Source organism: Ochotona curzoniae, unplaced genomic scaffold (assembly GCF_017591425.1).
Source record: "Ochotona curzoniae isolate NIBS_2020 unplaced genomic scaffold, NIBS_Ocur_1.0 contig_1014, whole genome shotgun sequence".
In the NCBI taxonomy this organism is placed as follows: domain Eukaryota; kingdom Metazoa; phylum Chordata; class Mammalia; order Lagomorpha; family Ochotonidae; genus Ochotona; species Ochotona curzoniae.
In genome coordinates, this window is record NW_024464920.1 from 34,735,962 (window position 1) to 34,762,008 (window position 26,047).

At 39.6% G+C, this 26,047-nt stretch overlaps 1 protein-coding gene across 4 annotated transcripts in view; it reads right to left on the reverse strand.

Annotated features, from left to right (window-relative positions):
* Positions 1 to 26,047, reverse strand: part of SLC16A7 (solute carrier family 16 member 7) — a 139,054-nt gene that overhangs the window by 73,818 nt on the left and 39,189 nt on the right. For 3 of the 4 annotated variants that reach the window (XM_040982757.1, XM_040982734.1, XM_040982743.1), the window contains exon 2: positions 23,354 to 23,452. The gene's annotated coding sequence lies outside the window, so the exon portion shown is untranslated. Of the gene's footprint in view, positions 1 to 23,353; positions 23,538 to 26,047 lie in introns of those variants that run through there. The other variant, XR_005884139.1, reaches the window with a different exon arrangement.

The window sequence follows — 26,047 nt, forward strand, 5'->3', positions numbered from 1 at the left end:
AAGTCTTAAAAAAAAAAAAGGAAAAGCTAAAGGGAATGAAAAAAAAATTAAAATTATAATGTGAAAGAACCCCACCATCTAAGCAGCTGGAACTGGGCTTAACAACTGAATACTAGAAGTTCCTGAAGACCAAGTCTTAGCTTTTTAAGAATACAATTCATTCTATCCCCAATCCCCAATGTAGCTTCCATAAAAAGTATTGTATGAGAACCTCAGAAAATCTGACATATGTTTGAATAATTTTCCACGTACTGATATCAAAGTACATTTTCATGCTATATAACAGGATGTTCTTACAAAACTAGGATAGTTTGACTCTAGCTGCAAATGAATCACAGGAAAATATTTTCTGAAAGGCAGCATGAAAACATCACCTTGCAGATTATAAATCAAAAGATTCTTAAAGGACTACTTATCCCAATGCACAGACTATATATTTATCTGAGGCCCTATATTAGTTCAACTTAAACACTCAAGTCCAAAATTTATCGTGGAACTAATAAGTGACAATCAAGTCAATAATAGTTTGTTGGATAAAGCACCATGTTCTATAGCATGTAAACAGTTAACCATACAACATTAGTGATGCATAAAAGTTGATGATTTATAAACACTCCTAAAGGCATTACCCCCATCAAACTTTAAAACCTATTGTACACTGACAATGGCGCTGACTGGCAGCTACAGGCATCACTTCTAAAGGATCAATAATATCTGCTAAGACAGGAAGTTAAATCAAAAGACGGTTTTGGTAACAGGGGCGTGCCACAGAAGTCATGACATAGGGCTTTCGTGTTTAGATTTCATGTTATTATTCCAAAATAACAACTAAACACTGATTGTAAGGTTGGCACCCTGGACAGCAGTGACACACCTGAAGTAGATTATCATCCTGATGGGCGCCACACAAACTGCTCACTTCAGATCAAACATCTCATGCTGCCTGTCCCTTGGGGAAGACAACCAGAAAGAAGTACCATCCCAAATGCAGAGAAGGAAAGAACATTCTTCCATGTTCCATTTTTTTCTGAACCAATCAGGACTGTGAGTGTGACCCACGACTCTTGGAATGGGTGGTATTCGTGTACCATACCATAACAGAAGTAAAGAAACTGTCCAAAGCCTCACTTGCGCACGTCCTGCTTACTTTCTCCCATGGCTTCTCCAAAAACACGTACGTGCTGGCTTCTTTCAGGTCTGATGACAGCTAAGCACACGAGCCATCAGAGGGCCTGGTGTCAACTTGATCTCATTTTAATGTCTTAATGCCTTAATTCTTCGTTCATTCGATTTTGCTTCCTCCTTGCCCTTTTCTCAGACATCCTGGTATATGCCCATCACTCTAGAGACACCTCCTGCTCGACTGAGTTCCTTCCTGTTATCGTCTAGTTGCTGTGCTTACTCTGACCTGCTGCGGCTTGGACAGACAGGCCTCCGTTCTTGTCCTAACGCAGCCCTGAGGTGCCTCCAAGCACCACAGACAGCACTGTGGTCTCCTGGTGTTTGGCTGCCTGCGGCACAGCGCACTCCAGCAGCTGGGAGCACCAGGATGCCACTCTTCCAAGCCTGAGGATGGTAGAAAGAGTTCTCTCTTCAACTTTGGTCTTCAAGGATCCTTTCCTTCTTGTTCTGTCCTGTAGGAAATGACCTTCCTCCTCTCATTTCATGCCAAACCATTCAGTGATGGTTCTGATGAATACCCTTCCATCTTTTTAGAGGATGTAATGTCAATATATTTCAAACATTTTTATTTTGTCAGTATGTTCTGATTCTTTCTCTTAACCTACAAAATGCTGTGCAACTCCTCACCAAACACAAAAAATAGTCGGAAAACAAACCTGCTTTACAAGTGCCTTCCTCACAAGCTGTCACAATATCTTTTTCAGCTTCTTCACCTTCAAACATCACACAAGGGCCACATTTCTTTGAGGACTCTACTCACTGCCTAGGATGGTGAATTTCTTAATTAAGTCTTTCTCTTGCAAAGTTCAATTGAATATACTTTCTGCTGAAGATGAGCTATGGCTTCCTAATTTCCACAGTTACTGAGCCTCATCTCATCTCACCTCATTAAAATCCCCCTCAGTATTTAACAATATGTCACTGTATGATGTGGCTGAGACTTTGTGTACTTGTTGTATTCTCTTTCTGTATGGTTACTCCTCCTCAGTTCCTACACCCATGGGTGTTCCTAAAGGCTAACTCTCACCTCCTGTCTTGCCACACTCTCTCCGAATTATCTGCCATTGTGGATTCCAGATTAGACTTTTGAACCTACTCCTATCCTGAAGAAGTCCGGCTGACCTGTATCTGGCTCTGCAACAAAGAAAAAAAAAACTAAATGTCTTTGGTTCCATCACACGCCCCCAGCTGGCACTCAAACCAGCCAGTGCTAGAGAGATTCCCGTGTAAAAGGAAGAGACTTAGTGCATCAGTTAAATCATACACTTTAGCAGGAGCTACCAAACCCTTAACCCCTCTTCACTGCCCTCCATATTTGCATCTTTCTCTAACTTGCATGAATCGCCTGGTGAAGACAGAGGCTATTGCAGAAGATAAGCTGATTAAGAAAAATAATATCTATCTACCATAATAATCTATCTAAAAATAATAATATCTAATAATATCGCTTATTCTATGATTGCTGAAGCAGTTTAATAAAAAGGTCTTTGCAAAGAGCCATGACAGCGTCTAAACTCTAAGAAACACACAGGCTTCACACAGAGAGATTATTCCAGAAATAAAACTGGGATTTAAAACTGTATGCTTGCATGAGCAGTCTTCAGACAGTTAACACAAAATTCACATTTTAAAAATGGGCTTATCTTTTAATTCTGTTTTTTTCTAGGAATTTTTCAAGTTCCTTCATAGAGCTAGTGAGCTGAAGATCATCCTAAGAATCTATTTTCATGCTCTCTTTCCACGAGCAGAGAGGACAGTATTTGGATAACCAAAAGAGAACATAATTATAGGATAGGTAGCATAGCACCCACACATGTCCAACTCTCAGGACAGCTGTCTGTTCCTGAGGACAGACAATGTAAAGATAGGAGGGTGCTATTTGCTATTTGCCAGTGGGGCCTTTGGGAAGTCACCGGTGTTGGATGAAATCATGAAGGTGTGACCCCCATTATGCATCTTCTGGTTTCACATGAGGAACAGAGACCTGAGCAGGCATTCTGGCCATCTCGCCATGGGATGCTTCTTCTATGCCCCACTGCAAGAAAATGCTGGACCACTGCCATTAGATTTCCCATCTTCCAGACTACAAAAAATACATCTCTATTCTTTATAAACTACTCACTATTCAGTATTCTGTATAGCGCAGATAATAGACTAAAAACCTCCCACCAAACAGAGAGCCGAATCTTGACACATGAATGGGATTCACATATAGGATGTCTGGAGTCCAGGCGGTAAATGGGAGTGGGACAGGTAGCAAAAATTACAAGTTGATATGTCCTGAAGAGGCACCACAATACCATGCCATCCGTAGCTGGAGAGAAATGAGTGTGGGAAATCCACAGTTCTTTCACCTTAAAGCTTTGGAAATCACAGTCTGGTGTTTTAGTGAGGAAATGAGTTAGTTGACAAGTTGGAGATAGTGCAAAAAGATAATTGAAGACAAAAGATAAAGCAAGAAATGAGTTAGATTACATTGCAGTATTCTAGAAAAACCACTTCATAGTAGAGGTCTTGGAGAAAGAAAGAAAAGAAAGCAGGTTGGAAATGAGGCCTTACATATATTAGGAGAATGGCTGTCAAATACAGAAACTAGAAGGCATTGAAGCTGTACAGATTACTCCAAAGGATTCATTCAAACCATTTATTAAGACAACCCTGGCTAAAGAAGCTAACACGTTTACATTCGTTGAGTTCCAGTTGGCCGTAACTAATACACACTACTGGATTTGTTATTTGGATACAAAGGTTCAGAGTTAATTTTTAAAATGTGATCAATATATTTTCAAATGTATCCAGTTTGGTTGTGACTACTTGCAACAGTCGCACAGTTTGTCTAATAACGATCTGTGGCAGCCCTCTCCTTACAGACAAATCACAAGTTTTCCTTCTTACTGAAAAGCAACACAAGCAACCAGCAGCAATGGTGTCTAAAAAAAAATAATTATCTCTATCAGGGAAAAGCTGAGAATGCGACTAAAGAAATGTGAGACAATTTTCAGAAGCTGCAGAAAAATGGAATTCAGAGGTGAGTTTATTCTGATGAAAAAAAAAATCCATGCATAGGATTTTCAGAATGTACACTTCCATGACATTTCTGAAGATTCTATCGTGAACTCATCTCGGGTGACGGTATTCTACTGTGAAGTTCTTCAGAAAGATTCTGGACATTTGTTATACTAATATCTTTGCTTTGCTTTGAAAGATTTATTTATGTTTATTGGAAAGGCAGATATACAAAGCAAAGGAGATACAGAAATACCTTCGCCCGCTATTCCACTCCCCAAGTGGCCAGATTCCAGTTAAGCTGAACTGAAGCCAGGAGTCATGAGCTTCTTCCAGGACTTCCAAGTGTGTCCAGGGTGCCAAAGCACTGTCCACGCTCCACTGCTTTATCAGGCCACAAGCAGAGAGCTGGATGGGAAGTGAAACACCAGTACACAAACCAGCACTCATACTGGATCCCTTGCTTGAAGGCAGAGGATAAACCATTTGAGCCATTTTGCTGGTTCCTATTAACATATCTTCTAACGTATATCCATGAATCAATTTATCAATTTTATCTAAATGATATAGAAAGTATGTAACATAAAAGAAAACTTGCTGGCCTCATTACTGAGTGAAAATACTCTTGGAAACAAATACATATATATATTCTCTCTATCCCTTCCATTTTTATGCTTATTTTCTTTTTTGAAGTTGAATACTTGAATTCTTAAATAAATGAAAGCACTAGGATACTTTTAAATATTCTTTAGTAAAATTCGTTTTTTTATTTCTCTACTCTTCAGAAATTCTAAGCTCTTTTAGTAGGCACACTGCCTAATTTGTAATTGTTCTTCAAGTACATTTGCTGTGTTCGAATAAATGCTAACCAAAATACAATGAGTAATAGTTTACTGTTATGTGTAATTAAAAAAAAAACTAAAGAACCACTTTACACAGAAAAAAATAATAGTACAAGAGCATGTCAGCAAACTAAAGAAATAAACTAAAACAATGCTTTAGGAAACAAAAGCTTAATTTTTAAAAAGAAATGTATTTAAATGCATTTACCTTCAATGTAATGAAAATTGAATTTCTTCATCCAATTAGTAAAAGAACACAAAAAATATATGAAAACATGAGGCAACTTATCTCTGCCTAGAAGTATCATAAATCAGAAGCCAGCCCTGTCACTTGTTAGTCAGCGAGAGCATCAGTCTGTGCAATGATTCTGCTGTCAGCTCCAGGTTGGAGGCTTAATCATCCCAGGAGCGAAAAAGTCAGGAGTCATATTTTACACAAGAGACACTTGGGCACACATATTCATGCTGTTACCCTCATAAATGTCTTGACAAATTGCTTGAAGGTCAATTGACAATGAAATAATAGCAATTTTGCATTTAAAATGTGAAGACAGATTTCATGAATATTTACCCTGTGCTGTCACTTGTCTCCATGTACAGCACCACGAGGAAATTATGCAGTAGACTGCAAAAGCACAAAACAGTCCTGAGTTACATTTAAGGGGAAACACACAAGGCTAGTGTTGCAACCCAGCATGTAAGGCTGCCGTTCGCAACTCCAGCATCTCATATGGCGACCAGTGGGAGTACCAGCTGCCCCATTGCGGACTCAGCTGCCTGGGAAAGCCACAGAGGAAGGCCCATGCGCCTCTGTCCTTGTATCTACACAAGAGACCAGAAAGAAGATCTGAGCGAAGTGGCTTCAGTCTGGCCCAGCCCCCATAGTAACAGCCATTTAGGGAATGAAGTGGCAGCTAAAGACTCTCTCTCTCTACTGTTTCTCTCTATAATGCTTGCTTTCAAATAAATCAAACAAACCTTTAAAAATGTTGCATTAAAAAATAAGCACATCATATGTAAGGCAGAGACACTGAATATAATCAGAATATCCCCCCCCCGAGGATATTTTAAATTTTATATCAAAAGAAGGAATAATTGACAGTTTATCATTCCCACACAGATTGCATTATATCAGAGATCATGGAGGATTGCAAATTGGGCCCCAGGTGATTCCCCTTCTTGTAGCTGCCATTTAAACGGACCTTCTGCAAGTACTTTAGGGTTCTACCAGGTGGCACAGTGCCTAGCAGCCTTCTCGGGATCTCACAGCCAAAGCCCACCCACGCTCTAAGACCTGGGTGTCAGTGCTGCCTTGCTAGAGTGAGGGCTCCCTTCAGACTCCTCTGAGGAAGATGAAGCTCTCCAGTGTGTCTCTACACGGAAGCACCAGCTCTGCTGACCTACCTAGCTTCCGAAGGCATTATCTCCAAATACCATCAGACTGAGATGATAATAAAGGAACACGGGGGCCACATGGGCCACAGGGGCCACATGAAGATCCACACCAAGCACAGTGGCCAACAATGAGAAACAACAGGAAATGAGCACATACTTGGGAACTTTGTGTGCACCTGAGCCTGTCCTCTCCTGCCACGTAATTTTTGCTATTTCATCACTTTATACAAAATATATTCTCTGCATGCATTTAAAAGCTTTATTTTATTTATTTGAAAGACAGAATTTCACAGAAAGAGAGCACGAGAGAGAATGAAACAGGGCTTCCACCTACAGTCCACTTCCCAAATGGACTAGGCCAGACAGACACACCATGCACTGGGACCCTCCCTTGGGCCTCTATGTGGGTGTGGTGACCCAAGCATCTTGGTCATCCTCCACTGCCTTCCTAAGCATGGAAGAGTGTCGCTGTCCCGCAGTGATGGTGTACGGAGCCGATAATAACACGCGTGAACCCTGACTGATGGTCAAAGCCTGAAGTTTATTAGTGGCATCAGACTTTATACACTGAGGGTCATATGGTATAAGGGAGGAAGTATTAAGCTTATCAACAAAACCCATCAACTCTTTCTGTACTCTGGAATGTCAATGAGAAGGGTCCAAACAGACCCTGGAAACATGGCAGGAGAGGACAGGCTCAGGTGGATGGACAATTCCTCTATTTCAAATAAGATAAAAGTAAAAATGTTTGAAACACAACAAAAATAAGTTTTTGGCTACAAAATTCTCTGAAATTCACTAGCTTTTACATGATACACATTTTCCATGAAATGTATGATTATGAATACTCTTCATGTTTGCAAAAGTTCCTGCCAAGAGAGGAAGAAACCCTTGGAGAACTAACAGGTCAATCTGATTCTCTTTTCCAGAAATTCAGTAATGTAACAATGTATCCCAGAAAAGTCAACTGAAATCACTTGGAACTGAAACATGAAGTGGAACATACAACTTCATGATTAGAGGGCTCTTCTAATACCAAGTCCACTGTCAAAGCAAAAAGAAACAAATATTCCATTTTTTTCATCTTTGTTAAGGACTTCATGGGTTGTAAGGCCGTTATTCACTACTCATATAGTTTAAAACTATCTTAAGAAAATAGATTCATTAAATGTTAATGTGAAACATTTTATTACTAATAAAATTTAAATAAACCAACTGTTTAGTCCACAAGTGACACAGTGTGATCAACTCACCTATTTAGCATTTAATTTTGTTCAAGATCACGGGATTCTCATGTTTAGTATTCATTCTATCTTTGTTGATGACATGATCTTACATAACTCAGGATAAGGCTCAAGAAACAATCAAATCTATTTGCCAATTACTGTTGTCAGAAAAAACTCAATATCAATTATTTCAAAACTACCTCATTGGGCCCGGCGGCGTGGCCTAGCGGCTAAAGTCCTCGCCTTGAACGCCCAGTATCCTATATGGGCACAGGTTCCAATCCCAGCGGCTCCACTTCCCATCCAGCTCCCTGCCTGTGTCCTGGGAAAGCAGTGGAGGATGGCCTAATGCTTTGGGATCCTGCATCCCTGGAGGAAGTTCCTGGAACCTGGCTTCGAATCAGCACAGCACCGGCCACTGCACTCACCTGGGGAGTGAATCATCAGATGGAAGAAGATCTTCCTCTCTGTCATTCCTCCTCTCTGTATATCTGACTTTCAAATAAAATACATCTTAAAAAAAAAAAGAAAAACTACCTCATTGTTTTTATAAATATTCCTCTCCACCCATACTCCACGGGGTGAGAGGAACTCCAAGTGCTCTGGGCAAGACAGCAGGGGAGAAAGTCAGTTTCTGTGATGGAAGCCCTGTGCTGCTCCCTCCCACGTCCCCAATTCCTCCCAAATGGACAGAGGGAAAAAAAATTATCACTGCCCAACACCCCCAGGACAACACTTCCTTTTTTTATTTCACTTCAGCCAAGGGAGACATACGCTTAAGAACTTTGAAAAAAAGAAAAACGTGAATGAAGCTGTTCCATCACTGCAAGTCTGTATTTGAAAAATCTTACCAGGATGTAACAGGATGTAGAGCAGGGCGTACCTTATTAACATTCACATCAATCGCAGGTGAATGCATTTGTGTAATGGAGAAAATGCAAGGAATATTATAACAGCATAATACGTGAATTTTTAAAAGCCAGTAACCTTTCAAATGTACATAAGCAGAATAAAGTAAGAAGATATAGAGAACACCCCCATAGCTTACACCATAAATTGAAACGATTTTTGAAAATGCCATATGAGCAAAGACACTGCTCTCCAGCATCGCTAAGAGCAGACAGGGGCGTGTGTTGGATGCAGCAGTTCAGCTGTGCCTTGCGATGCCTCCATTCCATATTACAACACCTCACTATGCTTCCAATCACAGCTTCCAGCCAATGTGTAGTTGGAAAGGCAGCAGGTATTGGCCAAGTATTTGGGCCCTTCTCACTTGGGAGATCCAACTGACCTCCAGGCTCATGGTTGTGGACTGCTATCGTTGGCATTTGCAACAAGCGTCCAGATGGGAAACCAATTTCTCTCTCTCTCTCTCTCTCTCTTAAAATAAAAATTAAAAAAATCTTGTTTTGCCCTTTTCTAGAAAATGCAAATTTGATGCTCAGAGCTAAGGAGGCAAGACAGTTCAGCAGGCCTAAGATACAGAGAAGAAAATCACAGAGAAATATTTTCCATGTCTTACAATCTAAAGGAATCTGTCCTGCTAAATTGTGAATCTTTCTTATATTAGTGACATCTGTTCATTTTTCCATTCTCTCCCTTTTGAGAATGTCTGCTCTGTAAATACTCCTCCAGGGTACCTTAGGAATACACAAAATATATTTGCACAAGTCCAAAGATGGAGCGAAATTTTGCCCCATATATGCCAAATCCAACGCCCATAACTAATTGAGGGAGAATCTGGGTTTATAGGCGATGTTGAGTTAGTCGAGACATCTGGAGATAATGGGATAAACCAGCTGTACTTTGCATGTGGGATCAGCATAAATCTCACGAAGTCAAGAATCAGATAACTATGGATTAAAGAATGTCCTTTAAAGAAAAATGTACTTTGAGACCTTACCATACCACCATTAACTCGAAATATGAAACAGATCAAACAGCAGCTAAGGATGAAGACAGACTGGAGTGACACTGTCACAGGCCAAGGGAAGCCTGGGTCAACCGAAAGCTGGAGGAAGCAAAGAAGGTGGCTTCTCCAGGCTTCAAGATTTCAGACTTCCAGCCTCCAAAACAGAAAGAAAAAAGATTCTGTAGTTGTAAGGCACTCGATCTTCCTGTATTTTAGTATAAGACTAGGAAGTACTACACAAATATAATTAGGTAAACACAAAAATGTGTGTGTGTGTATATATATACATTTGTATATATGTGCGTGTGCATGAATGTATATGTGTTTTATATGTATGAATATGCATGTATATATGTGTATATATGTGTGTGTGAATATGCACACTCAATGATTCTCACACTAAAAAGTGGCAAGAAGCGTTGCTGGTATTATTGCAGCCCCATTTATACCTCCTAAATTAGCCGTGGCTGCTCCAAGTTGCGTGATGTACCCATGATTTTCAAAGACAGTTGTGATAAGGAAACTTTTAATGCTGAGTTTTCCAACACCTGCATCCTTCATAATACTCATAGCATTGCTACATTTCATGCATTTCCCTTTTAACACAAAATGTAAAATGTGTGTGTGTTAATACCTATGGGTAACCGCTAAAGAACCTGGGTTAACTGTTTAGCAACTCACAAAGATTATCCAACAAAGAGCTAAAGAACAGATGCAAACTCTTTCTAGCAATTTGATGTGTGTTTTTGCAATAAGAAATTGAAGAGTAAGGGAATATCCAACGGCCACAGAGTACTATAATAACACTTACTTGTTAATATATGCAAACCAGCTTCTGAATATGAATATCTGAGACTAAAAGAATTACAGAATCTGCTTTAAAAAAATAAGAAATGTAGATATCTATTATATAGATGCAGTATACTTAAAGAGGAAACAGTAATAGTTATTTTTATAAACTTATAAAAATAATTTTATAAAATTCTTTACAAAATAATATTTTTGTAATGCCAAATAGTTCTACCTTTACATTATATATTAATTGTTTTGAGTTTTAAAATAAAGATGTTTCATTTTTATGTAAATGCCCTGATTTTACTCATTAGAATTTCCTTTTTAAGGAAACATTAATCACCCAGATATTTAAACTGTCTGAGTGTGAACCTGTCAGGCTGGCTTTAGTGTGTACCTGACAGAGACCTGACAGTATTCTCCAAATTTGAGAAATTCCTTTCACAATTGAACTTAAATACAACTGAACCAACCCAACCGCAGATAAGACAAGGAGACCGATGAGGCAACGGTAGTTTACCTAGTTATGCTCTAAAACAGAAACGTAGTAAGAAATGGAGTGCAACTTCCTCTCAAAATGCCGGATGAATATCGGCTAATAAACCATTAACTTTGTCATCCAGTAAATAGAGACTTTGGTTCCCGCCAGGAATTCCCAGAAACTGTTGTGACTTCTCTCTGCTCCGCACTGACAAAATGTGGTCATCTCCTAGCTGCCTAGCAACTCCAAAATTTCAATTATTAAATCACTGATCATAATCTGACAATGTCATTTCAGAAAAATTATAAATGGAAAACTGCATTTTGTAATACCATAAAATCATTTAGCATTTAAAGTTTACTTGCCTTTGGTATCTATGCATGAATCCAACCCAAGCAAATTTCCTTGTTATTGTATACTTGCTGAATAAAGATAGCAATGTTCGGGTGCCTTAGTAAGAATCTGAACTCCATAATATAAAAGGATCTAACTGACTCCAATGACCTAAGCAATGCACCTCCAACTCTTTGTATTGAGAATTCAGTGCAGAATGATTGCTCTGTATCTACACAGAGCAGATGCTGGTATGCTTAGAAATCAACTATGAACACTGCAAAATTTAGTGTGTAATGCTTTTAATTACTCTTAAATTATACTGAGTACCGCCTGAAATACAAGCATACAATAATTCCATGAATATGCCATAATATCATCCTAAATATTTGGGAGCTAAATGATCTGAGCTCCAAAATAAAATCTAACTTTTTCTACTATTTACAAAAAAATCAGAATATTTTTTATCTTATTATGAAACAAGTATAAGCCAAGCTTCAGTGAGTAAAAATTCAGTCTCATTTTCAAAAACTCTTTGAAATTGTGCTTCCCTGTGTAAGCATGGCGCTCCTCATTAGCCTATACTCAATATACTTCATAGGAAAAATCTTTTTCCACCATTTTTATGGGGCTTTTCACTGTTCTTTCAATAAACTTGATATGAAACCAAACGAAGCAACCAGAATAAACATAAAAGCCACATCTCTATTTTCTGAAGTATAGCCAATGTGGGTAGAATTCATATCATGGCAAAGTTACCTGGATAGAAAAAGAATCCAAGTTTGTCAGGTTCTCAGGATTCAGAGCTGAGAACAGAGGCAACTGATTATGAACTGGTAGCCAGAAGCAAACTTGCTTGCAGCTCTCCAGAGCTCTCGGCTTTGCCCTCCCCTCGCTCTGCTCTCCAATGGGGGAAAGGTAGCCTTCTCTCTCTGGAAGAGCTTGTTTTGACATGCACAACTAGTTCATACTTTTCAGCATGCAAAGTAAGCTGGCTTAAATTATATCCTGGGTCAAAGAAGGTGACCAAGTCTGCCAGTTTGAACTGCTAAATTTAATCTCCCGATTCTCCTTCTCTGATGTTGATGCAGCCACATTTTCAAGTACATTTTCCATCACGTGAGTTAGTACCGTGGCTAGAACACATTGCAGAGGTACTATGCACCTTAACATAGTGAATCTTCACCAAGTCCCGTGTCAATGTAACTTGTAAATTAGGAAGGATAATGAAGAAGCCAAGGTCATGTGTTGACCCTGGAGAGCCTGACAGTTTCATTCTTCTGCCCGATTAGACACTATGGTCAGCTGTTCTGGAAACCCAAGCTCCCTGATACCAAGTGTCCCAACCAAAGAAAGTGGAGAGAATTTGACCGTAGCTCAGCCCTGCATCTTGCTAGTTGAAGCTATTATTATGATCTTTGGAGAAACAACAAACTATCCTCACATATTCCATATATTCCAGGATGGCATCTTGTCACAGACATACATTCATTATCTCACTCTCTAAAACATGTTAGGCGCACATTATGATTAACACGTAAGACTAAAACTCAGAATTTTGTTACCTATGTGAGAACAGAGAGCTGAAAAGTACTGGGTCCTGGATTCCAACTCTGTTGGATCTGCATCCATGCATCCATGCTCCAAGCTGAGCAGGTTTGACACCCCATAACCAATGAATGAAGGGGCACTTTACTCCCCGTGGGGAAAAACTCAATTATTTAGCCTCGAGCCTCAAAAAGTAGCCATTCTTCAGATAGATTGGCCAAGGATTTTAACAGCATGAATTTGAAACGTATCTCACAGTTACACTGACTAGGTAAAAAAAAAACGTAAGGAATCTCTGCAAGTCCTTCTAATTATTATTATTTTTAAGATATGTAAGTGAAAGGCAAGGTGAGTAACAGAGAGAAATGTCTTCAACTCATGGGCTCACTCCCCAAGTGGCCCCAATAGCCAAAGCTGGTCCAGACCAAAGCCAAGAACTCGAACCACATCTTCCATATGACTGGCAGGATCCTACATCCTCAATCCATCTTCTGCTGTCATCCCAGGTTTGTTGATAGAAAACCAATTCTGAAGTACACAGTCGCTAGGACTCAACCAGGCACTCTAATACTACATCTCAAGCAGCAGGTTAATCGCTATGCCATGCCATGCTTCTCGAACTACTTCATAAAACAAATGACTTTGCCAAATATGTGAGTTGGATTTTACAGAGCAATGGCTTAAGCCACATTGAGAGCACTGAATCCTGCCAGAGTGCCTGGGTTCCAGCGAGAACTCCTTCACTTCCATCCAGCTCTTTGTTGATCTGCATCCTGGGAGCCAGCAAATGCTGGTTCAGGTCTCGGGGCTCCTGCCACTCACATGGGAGAACAGGATGCAGTTCCTAACCCCGGTTGTTGAGGACAGTTAGGGTGTGAACCAATAGATGAAGATTTAGGCCTGTCACTTTGTGAAATTCTGCGTTTTAAATAAATTAATCAGACAAAAGGGAGTGATATGTTTCTATGTCTTCTTTTTTTTTTTTTTTAAAAAAAAAGATTTATTTGTTTTTATTGGAAAGGCAAATGTACAGAGAGGAAAGACAGAGAAAAGCTCTTCCATCTGATGATTCATTCCCCAAGTGACCGCAACAGCTGACGCTGAGCCAATCTGAAGCCAGGATCCAGGAACTTCCTCCAGGTCTCCCACATAGGTACAGGATCCCAAGGCTTTGGGCCACCCTCCACTGCTTTCCCAGGCCACAAGCAAGGAGCTGGATGGGAAGTGGAGCTGCTGGGATTAGAACCGGCAACCCATGGGATCCTGGTGCGCGCAAGGCAAGGACTTTAACCACTACACTGTCTTGCCTGGCCATGTGTCTTCTTTTAAAGCTTCAAGTTTCAAAAATAAAATAAAATAAAAGCATAGGAAACACTACCTCACACAAAACCAGGTATACACACACACTGAGGTCTTAACACAGATTGCACTATGGGTGCTGGAAACATTCAGTATACACTGGGTAAGGTAAGGCAGAAGATGTCTTCCCCAAGAATTGCCCCAGCACATCTTCATCCCAACAAGGTGAGTCATGCACCTTGTGTCAAAGGAAAACATTACAACAATCTAATTTCAAGATCTTAATGGACTTCACTTGTTATTATAGAAGCAAACACCATCTAATTCCTTGAAGCAGAACAAATGTTGGGTTGGGCCTGAGCAGACAAGGTTGGTTCCAGAAACAGAGAAAGGGTGAAGACAGCAAAAACCAAACAATAAGATCACTCTCTAAGAGGGCGGGGGGACATGAAAACAGAATAATTAGGAAAATAACTAGTTTAATATCAAGTGACTTCAGGTTTGGTTTTGTGTGAGGATTGAGGTCAGAGGGTTTACTATCTTGCCAACAGAAACTTGCCAGTCTAGGCATTTGGCTGTTATCTCTGTCTCCTGATTTCTCACCAGGTCATAGAAACAGACTGGTTTCCCTTGGTGATGTGGAACTTTACTGGAAGTGACTCCAAGATTGCTGGGGCCTGTGAAGGAACCTAGCCCAAAACAACAACATCCTAAAATCTTTTAACATGAGAAAGTGCTCAACACGCTTATTTGAAGTACAACTATTAATACAATACAAACTACTGATTAATTAAAAATAATTTCACTGTATGTATACCTAAATAGATCTTATTTCTAAAAAAAAGCATAGAAAAATATAATTTCAATGAAAGATTTTGTTTCATCAACTACTCTTATAACAGAAAAATCAGATTTAGTAGCATAATTACTAACTTTATTAAGTAAATACGGTACTAATTAGATCACAAATGCTAGCTTTAAAAATGTCTACTGTGTATAACTAACTTTTTATTTAGTTATTGTAAGAAGGTCCAAAGCTAAACAAGATTAGCAACATGAAAGGACACTTAAGTTTGATGTATAAATATTGTTATAAAGAAAATACATTTACAACAGAAAATCTATAAAGACTAGAATTGGCAAGGGCATGTAAAATATGTTTTGTATTCATTTTGCATTGCTTGAGTTACTGCCATTATCCACTGATGGACACTGTCAAATTTACAGAGCAGTTCAGAGAAGTGTAAGCATGCATTGTAAATTGTATACTTGCTTTCTGGATGTGGAATTTATGCCTCTTTGCATGTAAAAAAAAAGTACCAATAAATCACTTAACTGTTTTAAACATTTTTAACACATCATGAGAAATTCAGTTTTCTCTAAAAAAAGCAACATATGGATTAGTCTTGCTGAATTTGCAACTTCCGTCTCAAGCATTTGAAATCATGACAAGGCTTTCCAGAATCTGACTCTAGAAGACATACACGGAGGTAAAGCGCAGAGAGACGCGATTTTGGAAGCTGCACCGCTGCATCCTGCGGTGTGTGAGACAAACGCAGACAGCTGTGTTTGCTGCGCTGCAAAGCAGACCTGTTCACATGGCTCCAGGGAGAAGCCGGCTGAAGGTGACTAACCTTTGCCAAGGTGACACATTCTCAAGAGTAGTGCCACAAATAGGATCATGTGAGATTGTTTGTAATCTGTTCCCAAAGGTCTTTAGCACGTGGCGCAGGAGAGTGGGGGGAGGGGAGTCAGGAGGAAACCGAGGGACAGCGTGTGTGCTCTTGGAAGAGGTCAGTCATCTCTGACTTTGACACATGACAATGAGCTCTTGCCAATAGACTGGTCTGTGACAGTATTCCCAAATTTCCTGCAGGATTTGCACATTTCCCTTGTGAGTTTTTTGACCTTTTTTTTTTCTTTGCATTATAACTCAAGAATAAAGACTGACTTAACTTGCAAAACCCAGGCTTTTCTTCTGAATCAGAAGTGCAAGAAATTCCAAAGAACAGAAAGCTCAGGTATACGTTTTCCGTGGAAAAATGCCAGTAACGTAGCTAGACATGAAAACCAAATGTGTCACAAACATGATGGGAATCATCTAACTCATTGCCTTTTCCAATTGAATGATGTTTTTCTTTCCTGTTTTTTTTTTTTTTAAAGAAAAGATACCACTCTGACCAAGAAATAAATCAATGTGTCAAGAACAAAGCACTATCTTTACTTGGGAGGTAATTGCGACCGAAATCAAGAAACACTAAATGCAAGCGGTCTTGAAGATGCGTTCTGAGATTCTACACAAGATGGCGGCTGCTTATGCAGCGTAAACTACAAGAGGGGAGTCATTACATCTCTTGTCAGTCACTAGCAACTACTGGGGGATCTGGAATTTGGCTTGGTAGTTTAAGCTGAGGATTGGGACATCTGCACATAGGAATGGCTAGATTCCACAATGACCTCTGCTGCCTGACACCAGCTGCCTGCCACGCAGACCTCATGAGTGCCAGGGTACGACTCCTTCATTTGAGTCCCTGCCATCTTTGTAGCATTCCCAGATGGAACTGAACTCCTGATTGAATTCTTGGTTCCTGGCTCTGATCCAGTCCAGTTCTAGCCATTAAAGAATTTGGGAAATAGACCAGAAGATAAAAATTTATTTTTTCTTGCTTTTTACTCCATCAAATGACTTGTTATTTCAATATGCAATATAGAAAAAGGTTTGTTCAGAATCTTTTAAGAAAGACAAGTCACACAGTCTCAGCAAGGAAGAGGGACTTGTGTGGATTTTGGTAGCCAGCTACTTCAGGGTCATGAGTTTGGAAGGCACACTGTTTTCCATGTATCCCCTTTCAGGGAAGGAGTCGTACATAACCACGCCCCTTACTAGCCCCTTAAAAGTCCACACTGAAGCAGAGCTTGCTCTCTCTTGCTTTTGACAGATGGACTCAAAGGACGAAGGTAGCGGGCCCGGCGCGGTGGCGCAAGTGGTTAAAGGACGAAGGTAGCAACCTCTCTCTCACCTATATTTCTTTCCCTTTCTGGTCCACTCCCCCTGAGCCTGGCCCATGTTCGTCGGTATTCCTCCCCTTCTCAATAAACCGCACTACTTTTTTCAGTGCTTAATATGCTTTGCAAGATAGAAAAGGAAAGAACCTAGGGGACAAGCATTAGGCCCCAGCCTAGCCCACAGCAGGATGGCCTCATGAACTGCCGCAGAGACTGATGGATTCTGTTCTAGAAACTGCAGCTCGACCCGATTCACAGAGTCAGCACATACTCGGGTAGGTATGTGCAGACAGCTAAGTTCAAAAGTTCAGCTCAGAAATTCACTGTGGACTTACTTTAGTTCAAAAGTTGACTCTGCATGTGCCTGAGACCTACTTAGCATGGACCTCTCAGCTACATTTTAAATGTCTGGACCAATACTCTTCCACTTTGGTTACATCCATTGAAAAAGAGCAATCTTAGCCTTCACTGAGCCATAGTGGCTCGGATTACATATATATTTTTTTAATTTCAGAATTACAATGAAAAAAAAAATAACATACAGGAGAAAATATGCTATGTTTATTCCCTGACCTAATTACCCTTCAGCTACACAGATATATATTTTTTTCTTATAAGCTTTGATAAGGATGAAAGAAAAAAAAGTGTTCAGTCAAAACTGTACCTTCAAACACTTGCTTTAATTTTTCACTCCACCACAGACCTGAGAGGTGTGGGAATAACCCAACCCAAATCACTGAGGACAAGATCAGACGATTTTTTTTTTTTACAATATTTGCACCATCCTGCTGTCTTATATGTCTCCAGCCCCTCACCTGCCAATCTGGAATGTCCATTTTCCAATGGCAGACCCGTGTCTCACTCAGGAACAGGAAGGAGGCAATGTCATGGCAACACAGAACTTAACGCACTTGGAGTTTCTATGAAATTACCAAAAGACACACCAAAATCCACCCAAACTTCACTTTGTTAACTTAACCAGGGAACCACCCACTGCCCCATAAAGCAAACTGTACCAGGCGGGAGTGGCTCCTTATTCCCTTTGGATTCCTACCCTTGTTAGTCTTCCGTTTCCCTCTGTCCTTTTCTGCATCTGCCTGACTCACTCACAATGGGGAACTCTCTGAGAAAACTGGCTTCCACTTGTGTCCTCATTTAAGCCTCTGATTTGTATCCATATCCCTGTGAGGGCAAAAACTTAGCGTAAAAACTGAGATACATATCCCAAAACACTATCATAAGGAATCCCCTTTGTTGTTGCTGGCAACAGAAGCTCACTAATGAACAGGATTATTCCAAGTGTGATCTGAGACCATGAAACCTTTAAGACTTTTCCTTCTTCATTATGCAGTGAACAGGCACTCAGCCAGTACAGGAAACACACTGGAGAGAGAGACAGAGACAGAGACTTTTTAAAATATTTTCCTAGCTCAGAGTCTTTTGACAGAGCACCCTCCCATCACCCACAGCAGATATTCTGATCTCACAGCTTTCTCTTAGATTCCGCCACGGACTCAGCACAAGTCCCTTCCCCTCTCTGCCACAAACATCAACCCTCGTAGATTCCATTTCCACAAAGATTCAAATCCACCTCCCTTCCTACATTCCCGTATAACTTCAATACATTCAGTAGTCTCCCAGATGTTATTCCAGCAACCAAACCTCTACTTGCGTTCCACAAACATTTGCCCATGACCCAAACCCTTGGCAAAAAAGCACAGATATACAAGGAATCTCTTATTGAAGACAATGACGTCACATGGGTAGGTTTCACCAATTGCTACAGCCATGAACACTGTTATGGGTGTTATAATGTGCTTTGGCTTTCTACTACAACTTGTAAAATAAGAAGCCAGGATTTTTTTACCCAGGTTTTAAAAATATAACAATGGCATTAGTGATCAACAAAGTCTTCCACTGGTTCAACCATAGAGGAATGAATATGTCAGTCTCCCTACCTTGGGACAATCTTAAGTAAAACCTTTGAGGAACCAGCTTTGTGACAGAGTGAGTTAAAACAGTGCTGGGTAAGAAAAAAGCCTCTTTCCATGCAGTTTGCTGCTAATGAGCGTGGAAAAGCAGCTGAAGATAGCCCAAGTGTTTGGACTCCTGCCACCCACACAGGAGACTCAAATGGAATCGCTGGACCTTGGATTTAACCTAAGCCAGCCCCAGTCCTTGTGATGTTTTGGAGAATGAAAGAGTAAATTTAAAAAAAAAAAAAAATCTTTTTTTCTCTTCCTCTCTCTGTGTCACTTTGCGTTTCAAATAAATAAAACACATCTTTAGAAAAACTTAATGAAAGCCTTCTATTATCACTACTGGTATTTTAAACAAAAGTATAAAATTCTCACATGAAAGTGTCATGGAGTAACAACAGGAAAAGTAGTATAAAGTCTTATGGCAAAGATAGTTCCCAGGAACCATGATCCTGCACAGGGTTTAATAAGGCTGAATGATTTCAATGCTTTTACTTTTGCATGTAGTTCCTGTGTGGACTTGACATTTATGGTGTTCTCCTAGATGGGAGACAAGCACACAGCATATGGCTGGGGAGCACCTGGCCCATGGGCCACAAAAACAATGAAATCATTTGGCGTGGCCTTAAAGGTAACCACAGGCATTACTCCAAATTCAATAAAGCCATCTAGCAGTATACTTTTCAGGTTGATAATTTTGTATGGACTACAAAAGATATTAAAAATATCCAAATGGTCCTTGGCTGAAAAAAAGGTTCCCCACCCTCTTTAGTTGGCCCAGGGACACGCCTAGGCCCCTTCCCTCCCCCGGGCTTCATTCCCCTTGGAAAGCAGCTAATTCCTACTAGTGTGGAGCATGAAAAGCATGCTGCCCTTCTGGAAACTATTCCAAAAAAAAAAAAAAGTTAAAAAAACAAAGGTAAGTGACTCAATGTCAGAATGCTTCTTAAACTCTGCTTCTTGTACTGAACAGATGACCTTACTCCAACTTCCCATCCACATACTGGTTACATGTTCCCTGACACATACATCTGTGATAACATAACACTTGAGTACATACCACATCTGATTGCTGGATCCAAAGGGAAAATCTATGCAAGCTTAATGCAGCCATCTCTGCAATATGCCTTTCCTCAGGCTTACTGTCTTACAGAGAATTTATATTCTACTCTGGTCTACGCGGTGTGATAATTTTACTAGGACACACAGCATTCCTATCAAAGGAAACTCAAAACTTGAAAGATAAGTCCAAATTAGAAATTCCATTTTACCATTTGTCAATTCATACTCTCTAACAAAACCTGCTGGAAAAATTAAATGACGATCAGAGGTTAGCTGAATCTATATTCTTCCTGGTTTAATCCATTGGTTTCCCAACACTGAGCAATTAGAATGCAAAATCCATTATATTATGAGTAATAGGAATGCAGGGATAAAGAAAACAGCTTCTCCTTTTCTCAAATAATTACTCTCCCAAAGCAGAAAGCTGTTAACTGCCCCAAATGATTAACTATCTAGACGTACAAAATAGTATTAGAGTTGTCAAGTCCTGAAGAACCTCTTGTAACTTCATCACACAAACTTGCCAGCACAGGTAAGTGCCCAAATCCTACAGACCACTACGCACTCCAGGCATCTGCTGTAACAGTAAAGCAGTGAAACGCTGCCAGGATTTGATTTCTAGGAACTTGTTAAGACAAGTTCTCCTGCATTTGAAGCTATTAAACTACTAACCAAATTTTCTATGGAAACATTAGCAAATGGAACCGATTTACTCATATCAGGAACTCTCAATTCATGGTTTCAGGGTTACGCTCTATACAGATGACACTAAAAATGTACAGATTTTCCTAGTTTTACCAAAGCCAAGTATGTGTGACCAATTCAGCCTAAATGCCTCCTAGTTATTTGGTGATTAGCATCAGCACCCAGCCATGTAACACAGTCTACAGAGAAGAAATGGGAATCCAGTGAGTGGGTTAGTGCAACTTTAAACATGGAGTATGTCCTGGGGACAATCCTGCATCTCTCCCTAGTAATGTCTCAGAGATGGAGAACTGGCAGAGCATTTCAACGCAATTTACTCAATACCTCCCAGTGATTTTTTTCCCCCTACCCTTCTGTCACCTACTGAATTTAAGTCAGAGGCAAGAACGAGTGATACCCTGTGTAGCTTTAGTGTTCAAAACAGTCTCTATGCTCACCCAAAGATCTACATTCTTCCATTACCTCAGGGAAAGCTTTCCTTATTTTGTGAATTTTAGCTGTATCCAAGTGGATGAGTGAAGTGTGTGAGAGGTGGGATCGTAAAAACAGAAACAGAAGGAAGTGAAATAAGGGCGCGACCAAGAGGCCAAATATAATTTAAGAAAAAATAGAAATCTCATTTCACTAAAGGCGCACAGTGAGTTTCAGTATTTGTTTCTGAAACACTATCCAAGTAAGGCCTGTGATTGCAGTAGTTAAGACACCAATTGAAAGAGATGTTCTTCCTTTTCTTCCAGGTGTGTGTTTCTCCTGGAGAAAACCTAGGGAGTCAGAAGACTGGTGCAAGCAATCCATTCCCTTACAACAATGCTCTATTTAAAGCTGTCTATGGAATCATGACATACTGCTGTCTGTCTTTTGGTGTCGCAGGCTACAAAGGATGGAACAGTCTAACTTCCCTGCCTATATCTACTGCTAGAATCTACTCTTCCGGGGACTCTGGGTTCTTTGTTTTGCTAGGAAAACCTTCAGGAGACATTTATCTGTTGGTACTTAGTGATGTATAACACATGTTGGCTAATTAATGTACTGTGCCTTAGAACATAGTGACTGTGGTGAAGCTTTAGAATGTTGACCAAATGCATGCTTGAAGAACTCTCACAGCCAAGCAGAGAACGTCCTATCAAAAAGTAGCAACTTCTATTTGTCCATTTAAGAGACACCTCTCTCAACAACACATCTATTCGGGTGGACATTTAGCAGAGTGATAAAGATGCAGCTTGGGATATAAACAACCCATTTTGGAGTGTCTCAGTTGCAGTCCCAGCTCTACCAACAATTTTAGCTTCCTGCTAATGTGCACCCTAGGGGGACATCAAGCAGTCATCAAGTAATAACGGCAGATAAAAGGTTTTCTCTTGGGCCCAGCATGGTAGCCTGGTGGCTAAAGTCCTCCCCTTTGCACTCGCCAAATCCACTCTATGATCCTGGTTCATATCGTGGCTGCTTCAATTCCCATCCAGCTCCCTGCCTGTCACCTGGGAAAGCAGTCATGGACAGCCCAAAGCCTTGGGATCCTGCACCTGCGTGAGAGATCCAGAGGAGGCTCCTGGCTGCTGATTTCAGATCAGTTCAGTTCTGGCTGTTGTGACCACATGTGAACCAGCACAAGGAAGATCTTTCTCTGTGTCTCTCCTTCTCTCTAATAATCTGACTTTCCCATAAAAATAAATAAATCTTTAAAAATCAAAGTCTGTTTTTCACGTAAATAAAAATAATTCTTTTTTTTTTCTATTTTATTTTTAATTACGGTATAATTCCACAGGCTCTGGGCCTTTAGAAACTCAACGTTCAAACTAGGCTTTCTCACTTTCAAAATATTTTTCATATAGAATTTCTGCTTTAACAATGTGCGAACTTTCCCTAGTACTAGAAAGTTTTCATACTTAGTGATATCAAAACAAACTCAAAGATTCACAATGTATAAATGCTAAAGCACACAAGCAAATTAAAAGAAAAATGAGTTATGACTTTTAAGGCAAACTTGGCTTCATCTACAGATTAGTAATAATGGATATAGCAAAAGCGAACTACTTGAAAATACAAGCAACCTTTCTAGAGTAACTAAAATAACAAATTATGAAATTGATAGAATTTAGGTGCATTTAAAATGGCTCTGTCCTATTTATAACTGCAAAAATAGAGAAAGTCTGGAGACTTTAATATTTATGGAAGAAATGCTAATAATAGCTAACATTTATAAAACCCTCACAACATGCCAAATTCTGTGATGAATATTTAACATAAATGAACACAGTTAACCCTCACAACAGAACTGCTGCCTTCATTTTACAGAAAAAAAAAAAAGTGATGCATGACTAGATTTTAATTAATAAGCATCAGAGCCTGTAAGTGCAAGCTCTTAATAATGAAGACACAGGAGCAAAGCTGGCTCCCTCAGTAAGCCAGGCATCCAGTAAGAGCATTTCATGTTTTCACTTATGTCAACAATCATTCTCTGAGTGTAGAGCAAAAAGGAAATCAAAGGAGCAAACTGGAAACACATTCCCACTCAGATCCTCCAACTTCATAAACAAGACATAAAATAACTGCATGAACTAAAACAGGACTCCGAAGCTACTCACAAAGTTAACTCTACTGGCCAACAGTCCTAAAGTCCTTTGGTTTGCAAGATCCACTTGTTTGAGGCGTCAAAGAAAAGCACTGTACTTTAAGAGCGGCCCCTAGAAGGAAAGAAGAAAGACAGTAACCACTCAAACACTGAGATGCATGACTTACATTGACAGAAGGCATCCACCTCGACGGCACTAGCTGAATCCACCTCGACGGCACTAGCTGAACTCGCTATTTGCTCCTCTAAAACTTGAAGGTGTTACTTGAAGTCTCCTCTGATGATGGAGCGACTATTTAGGCAAATTAGTTGACATCATCAGTAAAGCCAACTTATACATGTGGTATCTGCCTTTGTTCCTGTAAGTGCCATTTTCAAAAAGGCAAAAGAGTTTCTGCAAAAAGATCAGAGGTTCATTTCAGTCTAATCATTGGAGTTTAAAACAGTGATTTATTACTAACCCCTGTGTGTTATTTCTTCCACTTTTTGTAGGATAATAGTAAAATATACCTGTATATTTGGGATTTTAAAAAATAAAAACATTGAACTTACGGAATCTCTGATGGATTTACTTATTTATTTGAGTTACACACACAGAGAGAAAAAGAGAGGCAACAAAGAGAGAGAGAGATCTACCACCTCCTGGTTTACGCCCTAAATGGCTGAACAACTTAGGCCGGGCTTGGCCTGTGAGTCCATCAGGGCCTCCTCGAGGATGGGGAAGCAGAGCCCAAGCACGTGGACCAGCCCTGACTGTTCTTCCCAGGCTCATTACCAAGCAGCTGAATCAGAAGTTGAGTCACCAGCACTCAAAACGGCGCTGACTGTTGCTGTCCAGGTACTGGCTTAACCCACTGTACCTAAACATCAGCCCCTACATTAAATTCGTTAGTTAAAAACAAGCAATATTTCAATAACATGTCCAAGACTGGACAATATATCAGAGACGCTTTAAAAATCTCATCAGAATTGGACCATTTCTTGCAGGTACTTTGGACTTTGTCACAAACTCTTGATTTTCTATGCAACTCCTATGCATGGGTATAGTATTATCTACTCCCAAAAATCGCAAGGATTGGTTAAGTCAGTTAACATTTCTAAAATACTTAAATTGTTGAGCAACAAAAATGATCACTACTGTTACTAATTGCTTCTTGTAACATGGAGAAAACATTGGTTCATGTGCATAAAACATTCTTGAGTACTAATTTACCTTTTGAAACAGAAGAATTATTACACAAATTATGATAATTCTTTTACTATTCAATGAATATAATCAACTTTCACATAACATCAACAGGATTCAGATTATTTTCTAGTAGCTTGGCGTTGTATAAGCACACTTCACAGAGGCAAGGACAAAGAGGAGAGAACAGAGGTAACACGAGGGCATTTAGATAGCATTTGGAATGTTGCCTCATTTGACAAGAGAACCTTGTAGTCTAAAATGGAAGGAATTTTAGACTGACAGTCTGCTTACTGTGTGAGTTCCAAGACTATAATAAGCAAGGTATTTCCATATAATTTTTCAATTTAGTACAAATCGCAGTAACATGATAAATGCTACCCACAAACAAGCTTCTCAGAGCAAAATCAAATAAATTCTAATTTAGAATCAATATTAAAATATACTTGACAAAATTAAACGTATTAGTATTACGCAAAATAGGATGCATACAGTGAACATTGTTTGGGACATAACATCTCACTGTGATTAAATTTCTGGCTCTAGTGATTCTCCGAAATATGTAATTTATTTTATAGCTGTAATAACATATTGGTATTATTTGTTGCAATCCATTATTGTATAAAGCCACTCCTTAACAGGAATATCTCCCATCTTTAACTTACTAATTCTTGAAATAAGGAGCCAGGGAAGTTCTCCGTTTCTTTTTTGTCAACATTTTATTCCAACTATGCAAGGTTGACTTTTCCTTTATTTTCCTTTACATTAGAGCAACAGGGCTAACTTTAATGTCCAGGATTTTATGATGAAAAAATAAGGCAGTAGACATAGGCTTTACGATATGTCTACAAAGAGGGGGGAAAAATCACCTTTTAACAGATAAGTGTTTATGGAATAATGTGCTTTTAAAAAAAATAGAAAAAAAAGAGAGAGGCTGATTTGACAGGTATATATCATGTCTGCCAAATAAAAGAGTTCTCAAAACTAGGTAGTTTCAATGAAATAGAACATTTCCATTTGTTTAAGCATGCCCTTTTGGCCTTGCACCTTACTTTGATCCAGTACCAATGTTAGTATGTCTGACCTTCAGAAATACATGTCTAAATCACAGATAAAGTTGTAAAGAGAATGTTATTGATTTAAAAAGCAACTTGAGGGACCAGTATGAAGGTTCAACTGGCTAATTCTCTACCTGCATCCCATTTGGGTGTCAGTTCATGTCCCGGCTGCTCTACTTCCCAACCAGCCCCCTGCCTATATCCTGGGAAAGCAGGAAAAGAAGGCACAAAGTCATGGAACCCTGCACCCAACTGGAAGAAGCTCCTGGCTTCAGATGAACTCAGCTCCAGCTGTTGTGGCCATGTGAGGAGTGAACCAGCACACAGAACATCTTTCTATTTGTCTCTCTGTAAATCTGCCTTTCCAAATAAATAAATACCAAAAATAGCAAAATGTTTTTCAATTATATCAATGTAAACCTAATAGTAAAATCATGAGCTACACTATATTTATCTAGAAAAC